Source organism: Ambystoma mexicanum, chromosome 11 (genome assembly GCF_040938575.1).
Source record: "Ambystoma mexicanum isolate Mex_15411 chromosome 11, UKY_AmexF1_1, whole genome shotgun sequence".
Classification (NCBI taxonomy): domain Eukaryota; kingdom Metazoa; phylum Chordata; class Amphibia; order Caudata; family Ambystomatidae; genus Ambystoma; species Ambystoma mexicanum.
In genome coordinates, this window is record NC_090934.1 from 424,408,125 (window position 1) to 424,421,991 (window position 13,867).

The 13,867-nt window shown below is 46.3% G+C and overlaps 1 protein-coding gene across 7 annotated transcripts in view; it reads left to right on the plus strand.

Annotated features, from left to right (window-relative positions):
* PHF21A (PHD finger protein 21A) overlaps nt 1-13,867 on the plus strand; it is a 2,009,174-nt gene that overhangs the window by 225,905 nt on the left and 1,769,402 nt on the right. For all 7 annotated transcript variants that reach the window (XM_069623242.1, XM_069623245.1, XM_069623243.1 and 4 more), the window contains exon 2: nt 2,119-2,161. The gene's annotated coding sequence lies outside the window, so the exon portion shown is untranslated. The remainder of the gene's footprint in view (nt 1-2,118; nt 2,162-13,867) is intronic.

A 13,867-nucleotide genomic window follows, 5' to 3' on the forward strand; every position in this document is an offset into this window, starting at 1 on the left:
AGCCAATGTGCAAATGGTGTGCCCTGCACCCAGCGTATGTCTTTTTCTTTCTGCTACCTCTGCAGACTCTCTTTCACTTCTATTCCCCCTCTAACCACATTCTGTTTTTCTCCACTTTGCCCCCTTTACTTTCTTGTCACTTTGCACTTGACTCTTCACCTCCACTCGCGTAAGTCCCTTCACGTGTGCTCCTCTTTCCCAATCATTCAGCTCTGCTCCTTCAAACGCCACTGACGCTCTTTCTCCTTCTGATCTTTTTTCTTTCCCCCTTCTCCACTTTCCTTTGTCTCTCTATCTCCTTTGCTCGATCTTAAATTTTCCTCCTAGTCACAATGTTACTCTAAACTGCACCTATACCCTAAATCCTGCCTGCCTGGGGTGGTTAATCATGCAAGTATATTCAGGTATGAGACTTGTTTTAAGGTTTAGGATTGGGTGATATTTGTCTAGAGTACAGATGCAGCAGTTGGTAGGTCTGCAATTGTGGTTTCAATCCCTGTTGGCTGATTGTGTTGGAAATGAGGTCCTAGTGCTTCTGCATTATGTTTATGTAAGGGGTTGGCCTTCCGATACATCTGGGTCTGCATGGGTTCGAGCATGCAAGGTTTGCCGACCACAGAGTGAGTGGCATTCATAACCATTTGTTGTACAGTGTACCAGGCTACCTTACTGGTCTCCTTGGCTTAACCAACTGCCATTCTATTTCCCAGATGGTGCCTCCTTTCTAAGCAGCCAAGGCCCTTGGCATGGCCTGGGGAGCCTGAATCATCCACCTTGTAATGCCTCCAGTGGCCGCCATCATGGAGTGGATGGCATTCACCTCCGTACCATAAACTAACCATGTATCTCAAACTGGCATCTGTGACAAAGTCCCTTGCTTGTGGTTAGTTTATGGTACGGAGGTGAATGCCATCCACTCCATGAGCAAATCACATCACATCAGGCTTGCTTGCTAGGCTATACCTTTACTTTCTGGGTCTGAAAGAATGGACCAGCTTGGAACTATTGTGTTGACGCATGAATCTTTGCACACAGTTGCCAGTTGGTTTTCAGGCAAAAGCAAAGATCTGTCTTCTAAAGATCATGGTTTGGGTCCAGCTATCAAGCTCTAATTTCTCCTCTCCGATTCAAGCTCGATCTTTCCTTAAAGAGAGGATGACTGACATTCAGACTGTTGCTACTTTCTTAATTATACAGGTTGTTGCCTCTAAGAGTTCAAGATGGCATTTAAGAATGATTTGGGTGGGGGGATGGGAGTACACTGCAAGGTACCTTTATGTTCCTCAGATCCAGGAATGGCTTCTGAGAAGACAAAGAAATTAGCACGCCATAGAAGAAAGTCTCCCTCAAAGCCTAAGGAATCTGTGTAACCTGCACACCTCAGCACTCCAGAAGCCAAAGATAGACTATGTTGGTTTGGTGGTTCCGAATGCACATGCACTATACCTTTCCATGCCCCATCAAGACTAAATATTCCATTTTTCATGATTTGGTTGTGGGTGGCAGAGATTCTGCTTTTCTCAACTAAATTATTTTGCCTGGCGTTAACTGTATTTAGAAATGCGTGTGGTCTGCTGGACCTCAATGTCCAAGGAGTGGGCAGGCACATGCACCTCTTTCTACCAAAACCCCCTAATGAGCATGTGTAACAATCAACCAACTCTGGGAAAAGGTCCAATGGTTCTCTTTCAGTAGAGTGTGGCACAGTAATCTACACTTGAAAGGGTACTGGACTGGATTATTTGCTGAAAAACCAAAAGCCCATTAACTCCACAAAGCCATTGGACCTTTTCTCCAAGTTGACCTGCTTGTGGCTCATAATATCCTTCCTGCTCGTAGGTTTTATTTTCTCACATTCACTCATTCTACACTTGCATCCCCACAGTGATCATGGGCACATGAATTTCAGTTTTATTGGGACATTGGAGACCGACATTATTCTGTTCTGTTCCGTATTTCTTGATAGATTGTTCTGTAGTTTGTACAATTTGGCTTTTATCTAAATGTATTTATTGTTATTTAATTACACACCACATTTCTTAAATCTTGCTCACTTATAACTGATGTCCTTCATTCAAGCGCAAATTATGTAATTTGTTTATATTTTGCCTCTTACAGGCCCGGCCAAGAAGTCTAATGGAACATGTTACCCCCCAATTTGGTGAGTCATACCTCTTTGTGACATCTTTGTTTAATCGAGCGTCAGCCTTGTTCTATATTTTGTATTCTTTTGAGTGCCCATATGCTTCTCCTCCCTGCTCCCATCCACACCGCTCCCCAGGCCCCCTCCCACAGGGCCAACAATGATTTTCCTGTCCCTCCAAGACTGGGGGTGGGAGTAGGGCCGGGGGGGGCAGTGCAGCCACCGGATTTACTGCCCCACACCTCAAAACTAGGATGTATATTCTTGTAGTGTAGCTGTGCAGAGCTCAAAATGTGCAATCGCTACTAGCCAATGGCTAGTGATAATGGACTTTGCATGTTTAGAATTGTTGTGGCGATGGGTTTTATTTTATGGCTTGTTAGTAGTTTGCATCTTAAAGTTTCACACCTGTGGATGTGTGTTTTATTTACGTGCTATGCATGTGTCTCTATCTAGTTTAGTGTGGAAAGTTCAACTTGTTTTTCATTTTGAACAGCATGTGAGTAGTCCCATTACTGTGCCGCAGCACCCTTTGGTAGTGAGTTTATTCTTTTCCACTATAAAGTTTGGTTATATGCCTGAGGAGAACCACACGATCGGGAAAAAGAAGGAAATTAGATTCCGACGCTTGTGAATCTGCGTAGAATCACATGCTGTGCATAGAGTCAGACCGCTAGTGGTAATTGCAGAGTATTACATCTTTTAATTTTTTTTTTCAAAGTTCGAAAAGGCACATCGAAATACGTGTGACTAACACCTACAGTGGTGTGGAGTGTACGTATGATCCCTCACATGTCAATGTCCCCCCAGGTTGTTTTTTTTTCCCAGCTCTACTGGTCGGTAGCTTTAATGTGTATTGCTAAATGTATCACGTCTTTGCATTCCTTTTGACAATTTCATAAATGGCAGTTTCCCGTCCTGCGATTTCCGGTGGAATTCTTGGCAGCTGGCGACGGCCTTCACCATCAGGCTTTGGCCTTTAAAGTGGGGCGAGTGGGGACCCTTATTCTCGACATTACTCTTTAGAGAATACCTTTCCCCTCTTGTTTCCCTTGTCTGGTTGCACTTTTTCCACCTAATGGAGAGAACTCGGTTTACTTTTTGTGCTTCCTATAATCAAAAGCTCCCTTGGGGGGGAGGAGAGGACACTCACAGTGAGTGTAATAACTGCTTAACTTGTGACCACTACTAGTGGCGCTGCAAGGCCTGTCAACTCTTTAAGCCTAAAACGCTTAAAGAAAGACGAACAAAATGGTGGGTGGCCTACACCCTGTAGGCTGAATCCCATTCCCTCACTGGCGCTGTTGCATTGGACGAGGACCCCTCCAGCAGTTCGGAGGCCGAAGACACCGTTGTGGAGTCATCCGACTACAGAGTGCCCGTCCCCAACCCCACTAGGCATGCCGAACGCACTGCTACAGGGAGACCACCCACTGGAGACGGGGGCCCCACACACTCGCACCACCAAGGTTAAGCACACAACCCCTCAGCTACCCTAAACGGTACTGTCGAAGAATCCTACGGCACCCGCAGGGCCGTTGAGAGCTCCGGTGAGGCCTGGAGGACCTTCCGGTTCTCGACTCTCTGAACCTGTGCGTGTGATGCATGGTACCAAGTCTTCCACTCCACAAGGTGCCTCTCCCAATGTTTCGGCGCCTGTTTCCGACACATCGAAAGACAAGTCGAAACACAGTTACTTAGGTAAAACTCACCCTAATTTGAGGGAAAAACACACTAAGGCCCTTCCCCACTGGGACTCCCATGGTTCCAGTCCCCAGTCACCACTCATTAATCTCCAGGCTATACCTAGGACTCCTCTCCATTGTCACAGTCCTTACAAGGATCTAAAGGCCCTATTCAGGAAGATTGGAGGTTCCCACTTCCAGAAACTCCAACTACCAGCTCCTGGACTAAGGAAAGGTTTGAGAAGTGTATGGAGTTCATTGGCTTTTCAGCAAGATTTGACAAGATACTTTATTTCTTAAAGGATGACCCTAAACTCTGCAAGTCTCCTAGGCATCAGTCCCCAGTGGTCCACCCTACCTCTCCTTTACTCGAATTACCTGATCCTCCTGAAAAATATCAGCGGGGATCAGTATGATCCAGATGAAGACCTGTTCTATGTCCTGGACCAAGATCTGTGCCAAGATCCGGTGTCGTATGACCATGTCGCATGACCGTGACCCTTGGCTTCATGCATGTGTCCAGGGAGCCTGGGCCACTATCCCTGCTCATTAGGCCGAGCCTGACAACATTTTTTAGGACGCCACTCCTGTCCCCCAGCCCAGGGAGGATTTACTGATTGACAACCAGCTGCTCTTCAATAACTTTCTTATGAAGGCAGCAGATAATTTCAAAATTGTTACTCAGGAAGCGATGCCTGACTGACTTTGTGGAGGACATCCTCAAAGAGAATTTTCCACCCCTTCTCGACTCTATTAAGAAGCTGATTGCCCCTACTTTACTTACGCCCCCCCTTACTCGGGCAGTGAACCCACGCGTTGAGGATGTTACGACCTTCGCCCTCTGAATCCTTCTATATTCGGGGACACTCCATTCCAGACTTCCTGCAAGTCACCACAACCAGAAAGCACGCAGACAGTCCCTTGTCTTTGGGTGAGGCTCCTTCTGATAAGTACTGTAAAAAGCTCTACACCTTGGTCAAACAAATCACTTCTTCAGCGACTTATAGAACCTGCATTGCCAATAACACTACTCTGCTTACCAGCTTCAGTGATGTCTAGTGGGGTCTGGTATAAGACAGACTTCAAAAAGTTCCTTAGCCAGCAAGTCTCAGCTGCTTGCAATTGTGCAGGAGGGATGTCCGGTCCCGCAGAATATTCTAAAAAAAACAAGCTTGACACCGCTGAGACACCTGGCAGAGAGTTAGTAGAAAGGGGATCTTTTAAAACCCCAATTTTGGCTAAAGAACTCTGGTTTTAAACCTGAGTCGCAAGTCTCACTGATGAAGCCCATTGAAGAGTCAGCACTCTTTGAAAAGGTGGTGGATGATGCTCTCGGCGGCAAAGGAACATGAGACATTAAAACCTCCAACAGATTTCCAGCAGGTCCTACGTGCAGCACAGGGTTTTTATTACCTGCCCTTTCCTTTTGGGGCAATCCTTCTATATAACCGCTCAGTGTTCCTACGGTACAGGAGACTCACACTGGTACTCTGGCCAAGGAGCGTCCGACGCTTATCAGGCTCCTCAACAGCAGGGGTTTCGGCGTGGCAGAGGAAATGGTAGGAATGCAGCTGCCAGAAGCTCCCCTGCCACCAAACGATTCTGTGGTTCGGACCCCTCCCATGGTTCTCTAGTAGGAGGTTGGATAACATGCTTCGTCCACGCTTTGGAGGGGGATCACATCAGAGAAGTGGGTGCTCAAATCAGTAGGCAAAGGTTATTGCATAGTTTCTTCAAACATCTCGATCACCTGCCGTAGAACACATGACTATCTCCAGACCATCACCTCATACTTCAGGCAGAAGTGGAGGCCCTGCTGTAAAATGGAGGGGTACTCTTCCCACATCATCGGGTAAACAAGGATATCTTTTCAACATACTTCCTTGTACCCAAAAAGGACCTAACCATGCGCCCTGTATTAGAGTTACGCCCTGCAAACAAGTATGTCAAGCCTAAGAGGTTCAGGATGACGACTGCAGGCAGTAATTCCACTTCTGAAGCATGTCGATTACATAGCCACCTTCGGTATGAAGGATGCATACTTTCATGTTTCAATGTTGCCAGTGCACAGACCATACCTGAGGTCCAAGATGGAGAACACTCCCTATCAGTTCAAAGTACTCCCCTTCTCCATTGCCTTCCCCCAAAGGTTTTTACCAAGGTTCTGGCATTGGAGGCAGCTCACTTGTGCAGACACTATGGTCTGGTGTACCCTTATCTAGGCGACTGGCTCATAACAGGAGACCCAAATCAGGCATGTCTGGAAAACACCCAGAAGACTGTAGACCTCTTTCAACTGGGGTTCTCTTATCAACGAAAGGAAATCAATTGAAACTATTTCTGGGAACCCTTATTCGGACCCAATAGCCATGCAGCTTTTAGGAATAAAGGCATCCTGCATTTCCCTGTTTCCACGTGCCTGTCTGGGCATGCATCCTGTGCAGGAGTGGCTCTCGAGCCAATGGTGTCAGACAAGCGATCAATGGGATGATCTAGTGGTTGTCTCGAAAGCCCTCATTCTGTCCCTGCAATGGTGGTCAAAGGACAACCTTCTGAAGGGCAAATCCTTCACCACCCCCGCAATGGAAGCCACTCGCCAAAGACGCATCCCCTTTTGGGGTGGGGAGCTCACCTTCTCCCCCAAACAGTGCATGGCTCGTGGTCACTATCAGTAACGAACAAATGCATCAACCTGTTAGAGCTACTAACAGTGTTCAAAGCCCTGAAAGCTTTTCAACAACTACAGAGGAAGATGATCTAATCCTAACAGACAGCACCACAGCCATGTTTTCCTTAAACAAGCAGGGTGGTTCTCATTCTCCATGTCTATCCAAACTGTCGCAAGCATTTGGAAGTGAGTACTCAAACACATGTTCCTCCAGTCACAGCACATTCCAGGGAACACAATCTTCTTGCAAACTTGCTCAGCACAGATGTGAAGCTACCTGTAGAGCACTAGTGGCGTTTACACAAACACAATGTGGGCTCCTCAACAGTGGTTCTCGCATCTCATGAGAAAGTCACTTTGCCTTGCGCCTCTTGTAGAGAAGGGGGCCCTGTCTTTAAGCTGGTAATCTCTAAAATGGATTGTTAAATATATCCAAATGTCTCTCTGAGAGATTGGCCCTTTACGCCTAGAGAACATTCTACTCTATGCACAGGAGCTACTATAGCTTTCATTGCCAATGTTTGTCTAGATTTTATTTGCAAAGCGGCTATCTGGAGTTTGGTTCACACCTTTACACAACATTTCTGCTTAGATTAACATTCTAAAACTGATTCTCAGGTGGGGACAGGCGTTAAGACATCTCTTCGCTGTTGTTCCTTCTCACATCCCACCACCTTCTACTGGTGCTGCTCGCTAGTCTATGCACAGTATGCGATTCTATGCAGATTCACAAACCTCAGAAGACCTACATTACTCACCTTAATCGTATTTCTGGTGCTTGTATCTGCTTAGATTCACATGAGCCCACCCTTCCTCCCCTCTTGATTTGTAGGAACATGGACATCTTACACCTTCTTTCCTTCTGTACTTACTCGCGCATTCTCCTCATGGCAGAAAAAACAACCAAGGGGACCTCAATGATGGTGTTTGACATGCCCAGGTCGCCACTTTTCGATCTTCAATACTGAAATACTCTGCGATTACGACTAGATGTCAGACTATATATGCACAGTATGTGAATCTAAGTAGATACTGTAATCTTATTTCTGGTTCTTGTGAGTAATGTGCGTTGTACTTCAGGATTACATTCTGTTTTTCCAGGCCAGTAGTGAATATCTGGCCAGGGGATTGTAGTTTCCTTTCTAAGGACCAACCTTTTTATACAAGTTTGCCTCCTGAGCTATGCGTGTACAGTGTATGGACTATGATCACCGGTAAGATAGCTCAGTGGGCTGAGCGTTCACTGCTGCAATCTGAGCGTGATCTGCAGGTCGCAGGTTCGAATCCCGGCAAAGCCCACTCAGCCTTTCATCCTTCCGACGTCGATAAATGAGTACCAATTTCGGCTGGGTGATATTGTATGTAAATATGTGCTCTGTAAAGCGCTTTGGATTAAGGCGCTATATAAATAAAAAATCATTATCAACCGTGTTTCCTTTAAGAATTTTTCTCGTGAATCATAGACTATGACCCCTAAAAGTATGCACCAGAGGCAAGAACATTGTGGCGTGGGGGAGAGGGAGGAAGAGGCCAATGTAAAGTGGATATGAGGGCAGTGTATATGGCACCTGTAAGGGTTCCAGCCTTACTTTGCATGAGATACGTCAGTTTACAGTTCATTTGGGTGGTTTAGCCGATATGCACACAGGTAATGGTGGCATTTACTGAATCGGCCATCAAACTAGCACAAAAATAAGCTATAAGCAAATTAAAACAAAGTCCCTCAAACATTGAATATGAGGTATTGTTATATTATATTTCACACCAAGTTGGCAGCCAAGCATTTTACAGACAGTACTAAGATTCAACAGGAGGGCATTTCTTTATATAAAATGCAATAAGATGATATTGCACATTCATCCATGCACACACACCCCCCCTAACCTTGAATAGGCCACCTTCTGGAGTTGGCTTGGCAGTCCCAGAATTACTATTATGGAAATTATCTGTAGTGCCAAAAATACACCAAGTATCTGCAGTGCCAGGATTGCCCGAGCATGTCCTTGAGCCCCCTCACCACTATATGCTATTGGTAAGTGATACTGTCTGGACACTTGGCTTGGCTAAGCAGTACTGCAGAACCCTTTCGCTATATCAGTGGAAGTCCTTCCCACTCTCTAGGTCTGACTTGCTTGGTATTTTTCTGTGAGTATGGTGGAAGGGGTGTGACAAATCAACTTCCTAGGGGCACCAGTGGTACAGGGATGTTTCTCTTTTGAAACCCTCAATCCGCTCCACACCTCTAATACACCAGAAGGGATCCAAATAGATTGGAAACACAAGTAAATTATAAACCTCCTTGTACAATTTTAAGATGAACGGAAGGTCAGGCTGATCTCTGCAAGGTCGTATATTGTTGGTTAGTTGCAACACCACTAAAATCCAATTACCCAATAATAAGACAGTCCAGTCAAGGTTGTATAAACAGATCTATTTATTATTACAACAGATGGTTTTAGCACACTACAAAATACAACCTACCCTGTAAAGGAACACAGATGACAGACCGTTTCACGAGGGAAAGGGATGCACTCTGGATACTAACAAAAGGGTAGTTGGTAAAGCAATCCGTCTTAACTGTCCAAGGTTATTTGGTTTCAGCACCAAGGGAACAAGGTTGTAAATGTCACTAGGGGCCTTCGGAGAAGGACCAGGGGGCAGATCCACAATGTACCTGGTGCTTGAGATGATTTTGATCCTCAACAGCGTCAAGTCTGTTCCAGGATGCTTTGCAGCTGTTGCGACAGAGTTCAAGATGGGAGACAACTGCAGTTATCAGGCGGCAGGCAGTTCGGCAAGCGAGGTTGGCTGGACGGCTGCAGGCTGGCCAACATGGCGGCTAAGGGTCAAGAATAGTGGTCTCTGTGCTGGTTGGCAGTTCTGGAACGCTGATCGAGGCGTCTCAAATGGCTTTAGTGACTGCAGTGTGACAGGTCAAGGGTGCAGCCGGTCACGGTTCGAGGGCTCGACTGCCTCAAATGTCCTTAAACGATGGATGCTGGTTGATGCTTGTTGTAACACTCCTCCTAGCTTCTTCGCTGGGCTTGTGTCGTCCTTTAAGGTGTAAGGACCAAAGCTGAGGAGAGTGTTTGCAGGCAACTGCCTTATTGTTTGTTCAGAGACTCTCTGGCGCTTCCCACCTAGGAAGTTTGCTGGCAGAACCTAGCAGGGCACGCTGTGTGCTGGCTCAGTACCGGTTCTGGTGGTACTGTATGGGTACTATGAGTTCGGTATCTCCCTCTGTTCCCTGGGAGATGTTTACATAGGTACTTTGCTTCCCTCTTGCAAATCCTGGCCTTCTTTCACTGGCAGAAGCTGTAAGGCAGACTGTACCTTCAGCCAGGGTCCAAATGAAGAGTCCTTTTTGAAGTAGTCGGATGATCTGCTAAGAGAGGGGCTCGGCATTCTTTTAAAGCCAAATGGGCCCCAGTGACTGGTGCAGGCTAAGTCTACATTTAGTGAACCAATTCTGGGTGCCCAACAACAATCTGCTGTTATGCGTGATGTCATAACCAGAGTGCTTTGCAACAGGAAAGGTAAAGGGGTGAAAACATGTACTACTAAGTCCCACCTATGTTCCTGTCTAGTGTGGATCAAAGGGTCTCTGGTTAATTGAGCTCTCTGTGGTCCCTGATCAAAGCGCAGGTCTCCTTTTGAAGTTATGGCGAGAACAGTCTGTCTCCATCAAATAACATACTACTTCCCTCTTAAAGGGGGGGTACCCCTGCAGGGGTTGCCTACTGTAAACAGTTGTCCCAGACATAACATTCACTGCCCTTCTTACTAAGGGGTGGGAGCTGACTTCAGTGGACACAGATGCATATCAAAAAGGTGTTGGTGTCCTGCCCTTTGTTAGTTCTATGACCAGGCCTCTTAGCAGGCCTGCTTCAATAAACTAATCCGTATGCGCTGCCACCGCACAGAACTAACAATGAACAGGGCGGATCCATGGAGCCTTTGATATTTTAATTAGGCTGGCCATGGCAGGAGGAAGGTTTTGCCTCCTCCCTTCCTCAGATGCTTTGTTATACCCGTGGCTGTTGCATTCCAGCTGAACATGACAGAAGGCCTGTGTCTGTAGGCTGTGACCCCCCAGAGTACACTTGACTGTGTGTTTGTTGTGCGGCGAGCATAGGAAAATGTTTGTTGATTAGGCCCACACATTTTCCGGGGGTTGATCTTCCAACATTCCATTTCATTACAAAACTTCAACAACAAAAGAAACAGGTGAACGCACACTCAGTGCCGATGGTTGAATTCCTCACAAGGGTATCAGACTGTAAAGTAGGCAAAGGTTACTCACTGAAGTGACTACTGTACTTTTTATCTGTTTAGCCCGTATTCCCTCTTCCTCCATATGACCTTTCGCCTTCCCAGCACACTTTGTCTTCAGCCTGGTATGCCAAAGGTGGAAGGAAAAGGACAAGTGGGGCAAAGGCCGCCGTGGTGGTGCCGGGAGAGGCATGGCCGCGTGCATGGGTGCATGGTTCATTTGAAAAGTATCCCGGAGTCATTTTTGCCAGCAAAAACAAAATTCCTTCCATTGCATGAAAAGGGAACTACCCAGGATTGTGGAGGAAGGATGACACTGGACTCTATAGTCATTCGCTAAGTAACTTACTGTTTCACCCACCAGTCTTTTTGCAGACGGCAAGCTCACATTTGAAGCATTATGGCAACACACCCTTCCTGAAATGGTGGTAACTGGATTCAACATTCAGAGGATACATTAAAGTTATCAAAAACGAAAAAGGAATCATTCACCAGACTTGTCAACAAAACCTCAAACCTAATGATGGACGATTTTGATATTGTCTGAAAATATAAATGCAGGCATTAAAAAAAAGATTCCTAATGGCACTGTAAGGAACTCGTGGTGGCAACAGTAAAGACACACAAGTGATCACAGTTCAAGGGTGTTTATTAAACTGTATATGCTGGTTGGAAAAATAACCTAATCTAAGCCTAAATCTAAGTTGGAAGCAAGCTACGACCATCAAACAATAAGGCACTTCTAGTGGCGTCTTATTAAATAAAAAGGCCTATACTAAGAAAAACCTATTGCCAATCCTTACGCTAAATACAGAGTGTGATAGTGTTTACAGGAAAGAAAAGTGTTCACAAATGTCAGGATGCGGTAGTCTGGTCTCCCTTCTCCACGTTTTGATCATGGGACAAGGTAGGACTCTGGCGCACAGCACTCTCTCGAGCTTTCCCAGCACGAGACGACCTTTCCGGTCTTGGATATCGGGGCCCTCGATGGCCAAGTCTCCTTTGTCAGAAGAGCAGTCTATGATATGGCATTTGTAATGCGCCTATACACAGGCGTTACAAGGCGCGACGAGGCAGGGAGGGGGGAACAAGGGGAAGACAGACAACGATCCTACTAGGCCAGGTATCATTCAGACCGCGCAAGTGCAGGGGTACTCCCTTCCCCATGCTTTTAAGCACGTAACGGCTGATCCGGAATAGTATTTTCACAAGCGCTGGGGAGCAGGGGGGTGTGGGGGTAGGGACAACTCTCTGCCCCTGGTCCTTCTGGATCTTTTCCTAAAGCACGTTTGGTGATGTCTTCTCACCCTTGGATCTTCCTCGTTTTGGGCTCAGATCCATATGAACTTTTCAATCCGAATCAGGCCCTTCGGGTAATCAAGCTTCTCTTCAGAGGGTCTGATGAGATCCCAATATGATGTACCAAAAATTCCATAATGGTACCAGAGTTCTTCTCTGGTTGTCTTTATTTGCTTTTGGGTGATGGTTTTTCACCCATGTGGTCCCCCTCTTTCAGTCTCAGACCCTTCTCAATTGTTAGCCTCTCTCTGCTGGTTTCACTATGGCTTTCAACACAATTTTCATCTGTAACACTGTTGCAATTTAATGTCTCGTTAATCCGTTTATTCTGTGGACATACCTCTGCCGGGTTTGCGCTCGTCACACACTGTTAATCGGGACTTCAGACTTCGCCCCCTTTTATCGGCATCCCTCGGTCGAGTTCACTCTTGCCAACTTTTACGATGCAGGATTTGCTTCCCTTGGTTTCACAATCATCTGTCGGTCAAAGGCTTTCAACTGTACAGAGGATGTTTACAAGACCCCTGTATGACCACTTGAACCCCCTTCTCGCCTTTCTCCCAAGGCCCTCTGATTGCTGTAGTTCAAAAGCAGGGTAATCGCCTAGAGTTTCTCGAGTGAACATCCACGTGGTACGTGGCTGTTATGCTTGCTTTCCCCTTGCGTATCAATAGTTTTGTACTTTAAATTGGCTGCTTGCTATTTTCATTCATCAGTTTTTTTACATGATCTGCTCACCCCTCTACTCAGCGGCTGTGATGAACGGTTTGGCTTTCTTGTCTGTAGAGTCAAGGGCAGTACAATTGGGCCACTCGCCTCTCCCCAGCTTGTCTGCCAGCAGAGGAGGCGCCCGGATACTGTTGACATCTGCTGCAACACACAGTGGCTATTTGCGGTCTTAAGATTCCTTCTCTGGAGGTTTCACAGGCTTCTGTCGAAAAGGGCAAGTTCACTTCTCTCGTTGGTAACCTCTCGATTGGTGCTGTCTTTCCCTTTGGGATCTGAAAGCGACAGCCCTTCCCTGGCCGCCTGAAAAAGATTCCAGAGGTCTGCTTGGCACAATACCCTCGGGTTTCTCACAGCACCCAACAACACTCGGAGGACTTACTGTCATTCTTCAAGACCAGCAAACTATGCAACATTATTAACCTTATTCTGCCCCACGTCCCAAACAAACCTCTGATCCTACGATCCTCTTTTCTCGCATTCAGACTTTTGAGTTGGGAAGAGGTGTTGGGAATGGGGTTGGGGGTCGTCCTAAGCCCCGCCAGGGCTTTCGGATGAGACCCATGCCTGGAAGTGTGCAGTAGGGGCTAGTGGAGGTTGCTTGGGGAGATGAGGGTTTTGCCAGGGACTCTAGTGCAGGGTGGATGGTGTGCGTTTTGCTCTGTTATACATGGGAATCGAACGCCTTTTTACATAGCAGCCATATTGGAATCTACGCATAGTTTTTTCTGAAGCCAGGGCCGAGCCACACAGAAATAAAATGCATGCTGGTGAGAATAGGTTGTAGCTTGGGTTTGTTTATTTGTAATGCGCGCCAGACCTGAAGGTATCGGGGCTCAAGGGTACAAGAAGGCTTACAGCTTAGTTACATACAGGTAAGGTACGATGAGTAAAAATTAGACATAGAATGGATACATAGAAGATAGGGTTACATAAAGTATGTAGCAATGAGATAGTAAGGCAGGTTTTAAATAATATAATACAATATAATACAAGTGAGGACATAGTATGTTTTTTATATATACAAGGTGGTTCGAAATTAGAGGGGCAGGAGGTGGGAAGGTTTGCTGGTTG